Source organism: Protopterus annectens, chromosome 8.part0 (assembly GCF_019279795.1).
Source record: "Protopterus annectens isolate FY-2018-M chromosome 8.part0, PAN1.0, whole genome shotgun sequence".
NCBI classification, from domain to species: Eukaryota; Metazoa; Chordata; order Ceratodontiformes; family Protopteridae; genus Protopterus; species Protopterus annectens.
Genome location: NC_056741.1, coordinates 14,466,150 through 14,481,509, shown reverse-complemented (window position 1 = coordinate 14,481,509; position 15,360 = coordinate 14,466,150).

Below are 15,360 nucleotides of genomic sequence, written 5' to 3'. Positions count from 1 at the left end.
AAGTGGATAGTTAGTGGTGTGTGTATAGTTTAGTGTAGGGTTAGGTGTAAGATTTTAGGTGTATGTGTATGGATTGCTGTTTGTTTGGCGTGCTTGTGTTGTGTGTATGTGTTTTGGAACAGCAAATTTTTTCCCTAGGAAAATATTTGCTGTTCTGTATGTTCGCTGTTTTCAGCTTTCGCTGAATACAGTTCGACATTTAAACATTCGGTGTTTACATCTTTCGATATTCTAATATAGACCCCCTATGAACCTATGATGGTATTTCATGAGGGAAGGTTGAGGGGCTGAGAGGGGTAAAGTTGGCGCTGAGTTTGTCAGCCATGGAGTTACATGCATTGGTAACATTTCTAAACATGATTGTAGATTCTTTTTTATAAGACATATTGCTCCTACTACTATTGGGACTGTCTGGGTATCTTTCTTCCACATTGCTCTCTTTCTGCCTGCAAATCCTGATATTTTATGACTTTGTGTCTCTCTGTATACAAGACACTGTAGTCACTGGGTGTGGTGATTGATCAATGCTGCTTTTGTCTTCTTTTCTTGGACAACTATATCCGGTTTTCTAGCATCTATCTTTTGAACTGTTGGCAATGGATGATCCCATGTGATGTGATGTAAACATCATTTTCTATGATGCTTTGTGGCTCATGTTTTCAGTGGTTTTCAGCCACTTCAGTAACATAATGTTTGCACAATCCCCAGTGTAACAATCTTGCCACATTATTATGCCTTTCAGTATATAGTCTTTCTACCATTAGTATGTCGCAACCAACAATGAGATGTGCGACTGTTTCCAATTCGGTTTTACAAAACCTACATTTGTCTGTTTCTCCCACATGTTCAATGGACCTTGTAAACCAACGTGTACAGAGTCTACTATCTTGGGCCGCCAATATTAACCTTTCCCCTTATTCTGGCTCAGTATAGGTGACTCCATTAACAATGAGCTCCTCACACAATTTTGTATTTCCTTTGAGGTTGCAGACATAGATAAAGAATGCCTTGTGGTTGTCCTTGGCCTGGGAGGCCAAATTTACCTCAAATTTGGCTTTGGTAGACTTTATTTGTCCTCTGAGTTGTTTGTTTAGTTTAATGAGAGTGTTTTTATCCTGCTGGGTGCTGCACCTCCTAATTTTTGCCATGATTTTCTTCCCTCTGTTATACAGCCTGCTAATGTTGTGATTCCACCAGGGTGGCTTGTTTTTTGAGTTAGCTCTGTCCTTCTTCCTAGTGCGTACAGCTGCTGCTGTGCAGCTACTGACATGCTTGTATAGGGTTTCTGTGAACAGTTCCACATAGGCAGCAGTGTTCTCAGGGTTTATGGGGTCTTGAAATGCTTCCAGGTTATCACTTAGTAGGAAGTTAGCCTTAAAAGTAGTTCCTGAATATTCCAGGGTTAACAGGGGTTCCAGGTTTCATTTTTACTTCAGAGGAAACCATTTTGTGGCCTGACCTTCCCACAGAAGGCATCACGCTAGAGGGTGGGCAGCACTCTCCCTTATTAGTGAGGACCAGATCCAGTATGGTTGCACTCCTGGTCGATGAGCTGACAATCTAGTCCAGGGAGTTTGTGTTTACAAAATCCAGGAATCTCTGCTCCTCTACATTTGGTGTCAGATATGATTCCCAGTTAATAGTGGGGTAATTAAAGTTGCCCATAAATATGGTATTGGTTTGGATGGCGAGTGTTTCCAATAAGTTTAAATACATGGTATGGCTTTCCTGGGTCATAGAGGGGGACCTATAACTTGCAAGGAAGTGGTACTGGATTTTGCCTATTGTGATCTGAACTTGGAGAAGCTCAAATGCATTGTCCAGTTTGACCAGCCTTGAGGTATATTTATTTTTGATGTAAATCGAGACACTTCCACCTTTCTCCCTGTCTATGTAGTAGCTGGTCTAAATAAGTGGAAGGTATTATCACCTGGCAGTGTTGGTGTGATCTCCATGGCTTTAAACCATGTCTCAGTGACCATACAGATGTCAGCATTCTCTATGGTATAGACAGTGGAGTTTTTTTGTTTAGACCTCCAGCATTGAAGACTAACACCTTTAGATTTTCTTGGTTTTGATTTGCTATGTTTTAAGCACTTTCAGTTTGTCATTGCCTAAAAAACGCAGTATGGGGAAGGACAATGTTTTAGCTAATAATCAAAAGCCTAGAGGGGAGAGGTGCAGACCATCCCTGGCAAAGCAGCATGGTCTGCTAGCCATGTCCTTCCATGCTCACAAATACTGCACCCCCTTAGAAAGACACCAGCAACTAAGCCAATTATTTAAGTCTGTCATTTTTGTTCATACTGTGGCATCATCCTTGGAGAAGGTAAAATGCTATTCACTGCTAAGGTTGATAGCAGCCTGGGACACATATTCCATGAACTTCATGATGTCTCTCTTCATATAGTCTAGGGAGGTACATTTCAGGTCATTTACACCCACATGGACTATGACCAAGCCATACTGGTACTTGTAGTCCAATGACTTGAGTGCGTGTGTAATGTGGTGGATCCTGGTCCCTGATAAGCAACTGACCATGACTTTCTCCTTACTCAGCCTGGTGAGAGGGATATAAATGTGTCTCAAAATGGAGTCTCCAATGGCCAGAATGTTGTATTGTGATGTGGCTCACCTTATGGGGTTAGAAGTAGAAGCTCCATGAGATGTGTTTGTATGTGTTGAAGTCGGTGTAGTTTTGAAAGAGTGCATTCAGGGCTGCTGAGAGTATTTGTTATTTATAATTCATCTAGGAGGCCTTTGGGGTTTAGGAAGGTTGCATTTAACTGCCTCATCATATGTGGGTCTATGTGTCAGCTTTGAATTGTGTGTGATAGGTACAGCATTAGGAGTGCTTTTATGTGAGCGCTTTGCATCCAGTGACATTGTGTAAATATATCTTTCACATACCATATCAGTTTGTTTGAGAATTAAGTGGATGTCAGTAAACATGAGGTCATTTCTACATTGCCTCAGGATGCCCATATTCACCAAACTGGTAACAGAGATAGTGGGAACGTTCATATCCATGGCAGCAGACCCTTTTTCATTGATTAGACAGTCAGAGTGAGAATATAAAGTAATGTCAGGAGTATCTGGTTTGCATCCCTGGGGGCAGTGCTTGTCACTGCAAACTAGTTGTTCTATCTGCAACTAGGTATTTGTGAAACTTCAGTGTTGCTTGTACGGGAAAATGTCAACTCAAGTTATTTCTGCCTATACAGGCACTGCCAAACAGTTGGGGGACACTATTAGGTAGACCCTGATGATTTATGGCTGAAGTACTTAGGCAGATATTCTGAAGTTAGAAGCAAATCAAGCAGTACTTACTGAAAAGAAAAAATTAGCTTGTCAAGAATGATGAAAAGCGGGGAGTTGCCTGAATGGCTACTGCCTGGCTTATTCTAGTGCTGTTCTCACCACAGTTTCATGCTGCTAGGATACAATGCTATTTAAATTCTTCTCTCAACAGAAATAAAACAGTAGTATCAATCCCAAGATGAGAAGCAGGCCAAAGGCTATTTGGTGATCCGCAGTCTTGTCCCAGACGATGCAATGGTCTATAGGCTTATTGTAGCCTTTTCCTGTTAGATGCCTTGAATAGCAACCAGACCTATCAGGAAGGTCAAACAGAGACACTCATGCACAACCAGAAACAGTCAGGAATCAATGCACATTGCTCTGTCTCTCACCAGAAGCAAAACTTAAGCACAAATTCCAAGCTGGCACCTATGAAGCAGTTATTAGGCTTTCCAGTGATCAGCAGTCTCCTGGAATATCCCTGTGCTCCTTCAGTCACCAAGACCAAAACAGAAGTACTAATCCCAAGATGACTACTGAGAGGCAGAATGTGGACTCTCCAATAATCTGTGCTCTTGGAATAGATGTTGCAGATTTTAAAGGTAAGATGGAAAAAAATGGGTTAATATCCTAAGAGCTGCAGTGTGCACAAAGCAGTTAGATGTGAAAAAGGGGGTAACTTAAGCATTAGCCATCTAAGGGGAGAGCCACTCATTTTAAAAGAGCAAGATAGATTGGAAGGGAGTGGGTACTTTGTATTCTGGTTCTACAGAATACAGTGGGGTGGCCAATAAATTTAAATAGTTGAAGGGTAGCGATTTTACAAAATGATAATTTTGTGCTTACTCACAATAGCCAATGAAAGAGGAGAGGGAAGGAGATATGTGGTTAAATTAACACATGGGACAGGCAACCAGAAAAAAGTACAGTTGCTTAAAATCTTACCATAACAGTAGATATCCTTCTCTTCACTGTTGCAGTATTTTTCACTAAAGGGATCCCCTGCCAAGGGCAGCCCAATGTCTTGCCAGTATACCAAAGCTTTAGGTTGTTATAGGACATTGTATGTTATACATGTGCTCCCCACTCATCACGTAGGGCATAAAGGTGACAAATGGATGTACATACCTCAGAACTGAAAAGCCTCAGGAAGAATAACAGTCCAAGAAAAAAAGAAGGAACATGTGTACCCAGAAAGAAAAATGGGAGAAGAGAATAGGGGGAGGAGGGAGGGAGGGAGCGAATACTACAATATTTAACAGAATAACTATACTATGTTCTTCCATATCACTGTTACAGTATTCTTCACTGACGGGAGAGTAAAAGAGCTCAGCAGGAAAGTTGGGCAGAGGAAGGCCCAGAAGAACCCTCCAGAAAACCATGCAGGATAGCCCTGGCAAAGCCATCTGTTGCTCTGCAAACAACATCCAATTTGTAATGCTTAGTAAAAGTATGTACAGAGGACCAAGTACCAGCCTCAAGGATGGAACTGGTATCCATGCCCTTGAAAAAAGCACCAGAGGAAGCCACAGCCCTAGCAGAATTAGCCTTTACAGAGACATAAAAGGCTTTTTCCATGAAATGAATGACAAAAGGAAGTGTCCTTAGAAATCCAAGAGGAAATATTTTGTTTAGAAACAGCCAAACCAAGAGACTGCAGGGAAGGCAAATGAATAGACTGATTAAGAGAAGGATTAGTATGAAGAGACACCCTGTCCCCATGAAAAAACAAAAAACAAGGAACAGCCATAAGGGCGTGAAGCTCAGACACCCATCTAGCTGAAGTAAGGGCCAAAATAAGCACAGTCTTCCAAGAACAATGTTGCAAGGAAATCGAAGCTGCAGGCTCAAAAGGAGCCTGAGTCAGATTCCAAGAACAAAATTAAGATCCCAGGAAAGAGGAATGAAGAACATCTTTAAGAAATTGTTTGACCTCAAACCTACAGCCCAAAGGAGGGATCAAAGGCAGACATGCAGAAACAGCTGAAAGATAAGCTTTAACTGAAGAATAAGCCAACTCAGCATGGAGCAATTCACACAAATAATAAAGGACCAGAAGAACTCCTACAGAAAATGAATCCTGGTTACAAACAAGACACCAGACAGGAAATCTCTTCCATTTGGGCAAATAAGATTTCCTGGCAATGGGTTTCCTGTCCTCCTACAGAACACAGAGCACGTCTTCAGAAAAAGGGTGCCTAAAAGAGATCAAAACCCTATCGTCCACAGTGTCAGTTGAAGAATGGACAAATGAGGATGGATGAGAGACCGCTTGTCTTGTGTGACTAAGTCCACTCTGTGAGGTAACTTGTAGTAATTGCCCTTGGATGAGGGAAACAATGTTGTCTGGGTCAAAAGGGAGTTACCAACAAGATTTCATGAAACTCCTCTTCTATCTTGAGCAGGACGTTTGGTATGAGATGAAGGGGAGGGAAGGCATAAAGAAACATCCCCTTCCAAGAGAAAGATAGGGTGTCCACCCTCCATACCACAGGACTTGGGACTCTGGTGCAAAAGATAGGAAGTTTTCTGTTCTAGGGGAGGAAAAAGATTTACCTGAGGAGTACTCTACTGGTGGACAATGTGCAGAAACACATCTCTGTGAAGCACCCACTCATGAGTCCGTGTTTTGGACCTGCTCAAAAAGTCTGCCACAAGGTTCTGCTCTGAAGGAATATAAACAGCGCATTGATACTGGACAGCCAGATCCCAAACCTGAAGAGCGTGTGTGCATAGGAGGTAAGACCATGTTCCTCCTTGCTTGTTAATTACCACATCACTGTATGAGAGGCCCTGGAAGAAACAGAGAATGGTAGACCTAAAAAGCAAGAAGAAGTGCTCTCATCTCCTTGATACTGATACAGTGTGCCCTCTAACGAACTGATCAAAGGCCCTAAACCTTCAGAGGGCCAAAAGAAGCCCCCCCCCCATCCCCATCTGAGGCATCTGAAAACAGTTCCTGAGAGGGAACAGGGAGATGAAAAGGAAGCCCTGGGTTGAGAGATAACTGAGGAATCCACCACTGAAGCTCCAGGTTGCGGCATGGAAGAAGAGCAACTAGAAAGTCCAAAGGATGACAATGTTGAAGCCATACTGACTTTAGGAACCACTGAAACTTTCTCATATGGAGTCTGGCTAGAGGAAGCACAGGAATAATGGATGCCATGTAACCCAGTGCCCTTAGATACTACCTGGCCAAAACTAAGACCAGAGGTAAAAGGGAATGAAAATAGCAATTAGAGTCACATCCTTGGGAGGTGGCAGGGATGTCAGCATAGGGATGTTTTGGAGCCTGCAACTGAGAAAAACATGATCCTGAGAAGGAGTCAGGAAAGATTTTTGGAAATTGACTGTAAACACTAGGCTTTGCAAGAGGCAAATAGCATAGTGAAGCTGCTAAAGCAGTGTTCCCAGAGAGGAAGCCTGAATGAGAAGGTCATCCAGGTAGAGAAAGATTGGAATCCTCCTCATCCTGCAGAAGGCAATCACAGGAACGAGGCATTTGGTGAAGGCCCTTGGGGCAGTATAGAAGCCAAAGTGCAAAGCAGAGAACTGAAAATGCAAGGAAGAAACAGAGAAATGCAAACATTTCCAGAAATGGGGATGAATAGGGATGTGGAGATAGTCTCTCTGGATCTCAAGGATGTCTAATAAAGTGAGAGGAAGAAGAAAAGGACATGGGGTCTGGAGAGACAACATCCGAAATGAAGGAACCTTAAGAAAGGGGTTGAACTGGGTAAGATCTACTATGAGTCTCCAGGCACCTACTTTCCCGGGGAACAAAAACATCCTGGAATAAAACCCCTTCCCCCTTTGAGGATCAGAAACTGCATGGATAGTGCCTTGAGACAAAAGACTCTGAAGCACATGTGGAAAAAAAGAGCAGCTGTTCCTGGAGAGGTTGAGGAATGCTCAGAAAAGGAGGAAGGGATTTCCACACCATGAAATACCCCTAACGAATGATGGACAGAACCCAAGAATCCTGAGTGATACTTAACCAATTCTGAAGAAACAGGGAAAGACAAAGAAATTAGGGAACCTGACTTAGGAGGAAGGGAAGAAAGCTGTCAGAAAGAACTTGGCTTGTCAGGAAAAGGAGGCTTCTGAGTAGTAGAAGTCTGAGTAAACTTAGCAGAAGTAGCCCCTCTATAGCCTTTTTTACCCTTGGGAGGACAAGATTGCCTACAAACAAAGGTAGGCCTGGAAGGAAAATTCCTCTGAAATTTGGATACAGGAGAAACAAAAACCTGTTTTAATTCCTGCATGGCCTTACCCTTCTCCTGAACAGACTTAAAAATCTCAGCAGTTGCACAACCAAAGAGACTTTTATTTTCAAAAGGAGCTTCCATTAAATTGGCGTTAATATCATCAGGTAAAGGCTGAAGGCAAAGCCAGGAATAACGCCTTAACACAGAACCAAAGGCTGCAGCTCTAGAAGAGGCATCAGCTGCATTATAACTACATTTAATGGAATGGTGGGTCACGTGAGAAGTGGACCCCAACAAAGAGAGGGCCGAAGCCTTCCCCTCAGAAGTTGGAAGGTTTGAGATAACTTGAAAAGCTTGAGACAGAAGGGCTAAAACATACTTGGTCACATGGGTCTGGTAATTCACAGTCCGAAAGGCCAGGATAGCAGCAGTGTAAACCTTTTTGCCCAATCTTTCCATGGCCCTACTGTCTTTGTCAGAGGAAAGCAATTTAGTAGAAGGGAAAAGGTTGAAAAGCTTATCAGAAGACAAAGAAATAACACAGGAGTCAGCAGGGGAACATTTGTAAAGAAATTTGCAATCATCATGCATCTTATAAAACCTATCAGGTTTTTAGGAGTGGGGGCTGGGAATCAGGAGTCTGAGAAGCTGCTGAAAATGTGTGCAACAGACCAACAGATAGACTCCAAGGAGGCCACAACCACAAATGGCACCGGTTCACACCACAAATTTACCTAGGTTTCGTCTTTATTCAGACTTCTTCAGAATACAAATGATAAAAAAACACGCCCTTTTTATATATAACACCTAGCAATGACATCAGCAAATTATTGGTGCAATTAAAATTCCTTTCACAGTTAAAAGAACCCACATAAAAATGGTTAAAAAGCAGTTTTCGTAAAAACTCTGACAAGTAACAATTGTCGTAGAATGTGTTAATAACAAGATTCACAATGATAAAACATAAAATACATGTACATTGATTGTGTGAAAACATCTCTGTTCACTAGTAAATTATAAATGCCTATCCTAGAATGTTCTTTAATTTCAATACAGGCATAATGCTAATACAGTCATTGATGCCTGGAAAAACCAAAGCATTCAATTTCAATTGCCATTTCATTTCACAAATGTCTAAATACACTTCAAGCAATCTGCCCTGAATGTCAAATAAGACCTGCTGAATGACACTAAATTTGAAAAACTCTTTCAAATTTAGTGTCATTCAGCAGGTCTTATTTGACATTCAGGGCAGATTGCTTGAAGTGTATTTAGACATTTGTGAAATGAAATGGCAATTGAAATTGAATGCTTTGGTTTTTCCAGGCATCAATGACTGTATTAGCATTATGCCTGTATTGAAATTAAAGAACATTCTAGGATAGGCATTTATAATTTACTAGTGAACAGAGATGTTTTCACACAATCAATGTACATGTATTTTATGTTTTATCATTGTGAATCTTGTTATTAAGCACACATTCAACGACAATTGTTACTTGTCAGAGTTTTTACGAAAACTGCTTTTTAACCATTTTTATGTGGGTTCTTTTAACTGTGAAAGGAATTTTAATTGCACCAATAATTTGCTGATGTCATTGCTAGGTGTTATATATAAAAAGGGCGTGTTTTTTTATCATTTGTATTCTGAAGAAGTCTGAATAAAGACGAAACCTAGGTAAATTTGTGGTGTGAACCGGTGCCATTTGTGGTTGTGGCCTCCTTGGAGTCTATCTGTTGGTCTGTTTTTGTTTTGGTTTGTTCTTGTAACAGTATGGAGAGTAATGTGTGCAACAGAGCAGCAAGAACAGGAGGGACAGCAGAGGACTTAAGAGACTCCATTTGAAGGAGTTCATAATACCTCTTCTGAACATCAGAAACCCGAGTGCAGTCCCACTTAAAAAAATTCCATCATACAAGAGACAGTATCCCCAAAGGAAATCTCCTCAAAGGAAGAATTTGGACTAATACAGTCCACCTCCTCAGAACCATAATCCAATACAGAGGGAATCTGGGAGGAATAGTCCAAAGACTCTTTATCAGAGTCTAAGTCCTCATCAGGAGTCCTGCTCCCTAAGCCTCTTAAGAGGAGTAGAGGACATGGGGGGGGCAGGAACAGAGGCTCCCTGAGGGGCTTCAAAGCCATGAGAGCATTAAATAACCCCTGTGTAAAATCCTGCCATTCACAACAAGGATCCTTAGGAACAGGAGAAATGTGCTTTGTTTTCTGTTTCTTCTTTAAAGGGACGTCAGCCATAAACATCTTAGGAGGTTCAGGCCCCTGCCAACACTCAATCAACATAGTAGGAATCTCCTCCCTGACAAAAATCTGCAGAACTCCCTGCTGTCCCTCCTGTTCTTGCTGCTCTGTTGCACACATTACTCTCCATACTGTTACAAGAACAAACCAAAACAAAAACAGGTTTAAACTATTCGGGCTACCTAAAGTCCACTCTTCAAATTTTCCCTTAAAACTACCTTCCTCGAACTATACTACTGATCTAATCAGCGTATCCTATAATTAAAAAGATCATCTCTACTTGACTCCAAGTAGACTATTCTCTATCTGTTAAACGTAGCACTTGCTCCTACAGTACTTATTACCTTGATACGGCACTCTTGTCATAGATAGTACCCCAAAAAGGCAACCCCCCATTTCTCGGTCACCCACGTGCCCCGGAATCTTTTTTAAAGTTTTTTTTGTCTATTCCTTCTAGCATGTCGAGGGATCAGTTGCTAGTGTCCTCTACTGCTCAGCTGGTGAACCTGGGAATATTGAGGCAATGTTACAATTGCCTCATGTACACAGACAACCCTCTCCTCCTCCCACAAAACACAAATACATGCGAGAGATGCAACTATACGGCCAAACTGGAGGCTGAGCTCTCTCAACATAGGACTGGCAAGACCAGTCAGGAGAAGGTTACCACACACACTATAGACCCAGTCTCACATAGTACCATTACAACCTCAAATCATACACATAAACACACAAAGACATACTCGGAGGCTCTGATCAAAAATCTACCAAAACAGCAGAGGCCACCAAAGCAGACACCCAAACAACCACCACCTCAGAACACAACACCTGCAACACATAGACCTCACAGTCAGAGTGTCAAACAGTCACAGCCCTTAAGGCCAAACACAATGCCAGACACACTAGTCATTGGTGACTCCATAGTCAGACACACTGACGTCCCGCTCACCAGACTGAGTAAGGAGAAGGTCACAGTAAGCTGCCTGTCGGGCGCTAGAATCCGCCACATAACGCATGCACTCAGGTCTCTCAACAGCAGGTACAAATATGACTCAGTCATTGTCCACGCTGGTGTAAACGACCTGAGACGTACCTCCTTGGACTACATGAAAAGAGACATTGAGGAGCTCTCTGATTATGTAGCCCAGGCAGGTATGACCCTGACCTTGAGCAGTATCCTACCTTCACCAAGAATGATGCCACAATACGGAGATAAGATGATCAGCTTTAACAATTGGCTTAAACACTGGTGTCATTCAAAGGGGATCCAGTGTCTGTCTGCCTGGGATGACATGCTGGACAAGCCACGCTGCTTCAAGGGACGGCTTGCACCTGTCACCCTGGGATTCCGGATATTGGCAAAGGCTCTTGCCACCCCATAGTGCCTTTTTAGGCAAGGCTCAAATTCTAAACCTACCACCCTAGAACACAAAAAGGAAAAAAACTAAGGGTAATGCTGCTCAATGCCAGAAGTCTAAATCTCAAAATGCATGCACTCGAGGCCCTTCTCAGTATGGAGAACATCGATGTCTGTGCTGTGACAGAAACCTGGTTCAAGGCTCCTGAGAGCACCCCAGCTATCAGGTTTTACCTCATATCATGCGTTCCGCCCCAAAATCCGGACAATACCAAGAAAGGAGGGGGGGGGGTATCCATATTCATCAAGGACACCCACACCTCAAGACTTGTGGCAACGCACGATGCATCGGAGACCATCCAGGTGCAATTAACCATAGGCAAGACTGCTCTGCAAATTGTAGCATGTTACAGGCCACCCTCACAAACTCAGGAACCTCACATGGCCTTCCTGAAAACACTAGAGGGGATAAATGTATCACCAAACACCATCATACTAGGTGACTTCAATTACCCTAATATAGACTGGGATCACTACTCAAGCCCAAACACCCTAGCCCAAAAGTTCCTGGAATTCATAAACTCAAATGCCATGGAACAACTAGTCACCATCCCCACAAGAGGAGATAACATACTTGATCTCATCATCACGAACATGGGAGCACAATGTTCAACACCGGAGGTGTACCCCTCACTGGTGAGATCAGACCACAAACTAATCTCGCTGGAGGTCCTCATCCCACCCCCACCTGAAATAAAAAAGACCACAGTAAAGAACTTCTCAAAAGCCGACTTCACACTTCTAAAGACTAGTGTGGTCTCCTTTAAGGCCCCGAGCCGGCGGAAAACAGTACTCAAGCCGCTGAATCACTTACAAATGCCTTCTACCAGCACCTGCAGGACTGCATGGATAAGGCAATCCCAAGCAAAACAAAGACTCTTTGTACCAAAGGCAAGCGTCCAGTCTGGTGGACCCCAGCCATAAACAAACTCTACAACAAAAGGAGGAAGCTACTACAAGATAGAGCAAAATCCTTAAAAGGTAAGACACCCTTGATCACTATAAGTAAAAACTAAGAGCTCTCATAAAATCATCCAAAGCAAATTTCGAGAGAAAAATAGCTAAAGACTCAAAAGACAATCATAAGGCCTTCTTTAGCTATGTTAGAAACCTGGGAGGAAACTCCCAGATATGCTCAGAGCTAGTTCAAAATGATGTGAAGATTACTGATCCTACAGACATTGCCAACATACTGGCTGACAGGTTCAGTGCAAACTTCTCCCCTCCCCAAAAGGAGAGATATCTATACCAAACGATTGCAGCCCCCAAACATCTCCAGCGCCCAAGTGAGAACTGCTCTCTCCAAAGCAAAAACACAGCATCCATGGGACCTGATGGTGTCCCCGGCTGTGTGCTCCATGAACTCAATGAGGAATTAAACCCACAGCTAGGACAGCTGTTTAATCATAGTCTTACCTCTGGATACGCACCCAGGAGTGGCGCACTGCAACTGTGGTACCACTTCACAAAGGCGGTGCCTCCACTGACCCTGGAAATTACCGCCCATTAGCTTGACAAGCCTTATCTGCAAAGCCATGGAGAGGATCATAATGGACCTCATAAATAAAGACATAGGGAATTTGCAGACTTTGGATCCAACCCAGTTTGGCTTTGTCAAAGGCAGATCATGCCTTTTAAACTTGGTTGACTTTTTCAAACAGTCACCAAAGCCATTGATGAGGGAAAGGCAGTCCATACAGCCTACCTCGATCTGGCTAAGGCCTTGATACAATACCCCACTCGGGTATCATTGAAAAACTCATCAGCTTAAATGTCAACCTATACATCACAAGATGGGTTGCAAACTGGCTGAGTGACAGAACCCACAGGGTCAGAGTTGCTGGCGCCATGTCAGACTCAAAGCCTGTCACAAGTGGTGTCCCAAAGGGCTCAGTCCTGGGCCCACTCTTGTTTGGCATCTACTTTTCGAAGTACAAGCAAACACAGGAGGGTTATGGCTGACAAAGTTTGCAGATGACTGCAAACTGGGCGCCATAGTAGAAAACACATCTGACACAGATATCCTTCAGAAGGGTCTCACAGAAACGGATAACTGGTGCCAGAGCCACGGCCTAAAGTTAAATGCCAAAAATGCATAGTCATACCCTTCGGGAAAAACAAGGTTACCCCTAGCTACCAAATAGGTGGCAATCCACTGAGCACAGAAGAAGTTATCAGGGACCTGGGGACCCAGGTTGATAGTAGTCTGTCATTCGACACCCATGTAGCTAAAGTAGTTAGGAAGACCTTCTACATTGCCCACCTTATCATGAAGGGATTCTCATCTAGATCAAGGGAGGTCATAGTCTCCCTTTACTCATCACTCATCAGACCAATGATTGAGTACAATGCCCCATTCGGAATGTATCTGACCCGACACTTGCAGCAGCTGGAGAGGCCACAAAGTTCCTCACCAAAAGGATAAAGGGTCTCAAAATCTGTCCTATGCTGCCCGACTGAAAGAACTCCAGCTCTATTCAGTCGCCACGCTTGCTCCAAGGTGAACTTAGCCTAACATGCAAGGCCAAGTCAAACCCAGATTTGATGAATATGCTTCACCTTCAAAAATCTAGATCCATCAGAGCCACAAGGGCGGGAGACTTAAACCTTGACACGGCTATTAATAGTACGTGCTGGAGGGATAGATTCATCACCCAAAGACTCCCTATGCTGTGGAACAAAATCCCGGTACATGTGAGGCAGAGCACCTCGCTGGCCTTGTTCAAGAGAAATCTTGACCAATGGATGGGAGATCGCAGATATACCCCAGGGATTACCTCAGTGTCACTGCTCGACAGAGGCACAGCAAAATAATGGGTATAGTTCCCCATACTAAAGGGGTGGCGTAAGCCACAAAACGATGGGCTAGGCTTGTAAATGCCCTCGGGCAGATAGCCTAGTATGAACCTATGAACCTATGAACCTATTAGCCGCTGCTCCCCCTGAACATCTGAGATGGTCATCTGCACAGCCTCTAACGACATGCGAGAAGACAGATCTATGCTGGCCTCTGAAGCATCTTGGCAGAGAAATTTGACAAACAAACCAGGCTCGACAGAGACGTCTGGGGAAGGTGGTACAGAAGTAGAATCCGACATAACATTTTTGGTCTTTTTCTTAGCAGATGGCTGACCCTCTGGCTGGGAAAATTCTGCCATTGTACCCTGTGCCAACAAATTAGGACACTGGTTTTACAGATAGATAAGGAGGACAGATGACTATGAATAGTTTTAGGGACAGATGCCTGACAAATAGGGCATGATATATGGTCATGAAAAGCACCTAAGCAAAACAAACACTGCTCGTGACGGTCCTTATGGATAATCTGTCTCCCACGCTGTCATTTTCCCTTTCTGGATGACATGTAACCTTACAACCAAAAGAAAAAGGTAATGATAAGAAGCAAAACCCCAAAGGGGCAGTGAGAAAGTCTAATGATCTTATGCTTTTACATCTGCTTATGTACCATTATGACCATGGGTTTAGGTCAGATATCAGACGTATGGCCTTGTGGAAGGTCTTTAGGCTTTGGTACCCTTACCTCAGCGAGATAACCTAATAGTATTGAAATATTGAAATACCGTGACAGTGATCTAAGGAAGAGCATCATGAAATTATTTGGGACGTAATATTTACAATATGTATATGCAGGAAGCTATTTTCCTTCAAAGATGGCAAACTGTATAATAATCTCCAAACGGGAGAAATGAATGGGAAAATTTGATTTCTGCAGCAACAACTACATTAGAAATGTATGCAAAAGTACAGAATGAAGAAAGTACGAGGAGCCCTTAGGCTAAGAACTCCCCATAATGCCACATCGCCAATGGTGCTATGCTACTGGACACTACTGAGTTGCTTTTTTAATTAAGGTGTTAGCAGACATATAATAAGCATTACATGGTGCTAAGGGTGGCCTTTCTAAAGAAGGTTATTGAGATAACCAGTAGCTCTTATGCAAAATTCAATGAATATTCCACTTTAAAACTTTTCATATTTGTGATAAGGGAAATAATGTGATTAGACAGAAACCTTTGCCAAAATGTTGCTTTGTCATTCTGTAACTTTTATGAGTCTTAGAAAAATAATTTTATGCAGTGCTTAATAAAATGCTATGTTTCTAAAGAAGAATGGATGAGACAAGTAAGTGAAGTCATTTAGACAAACTTTGAGGT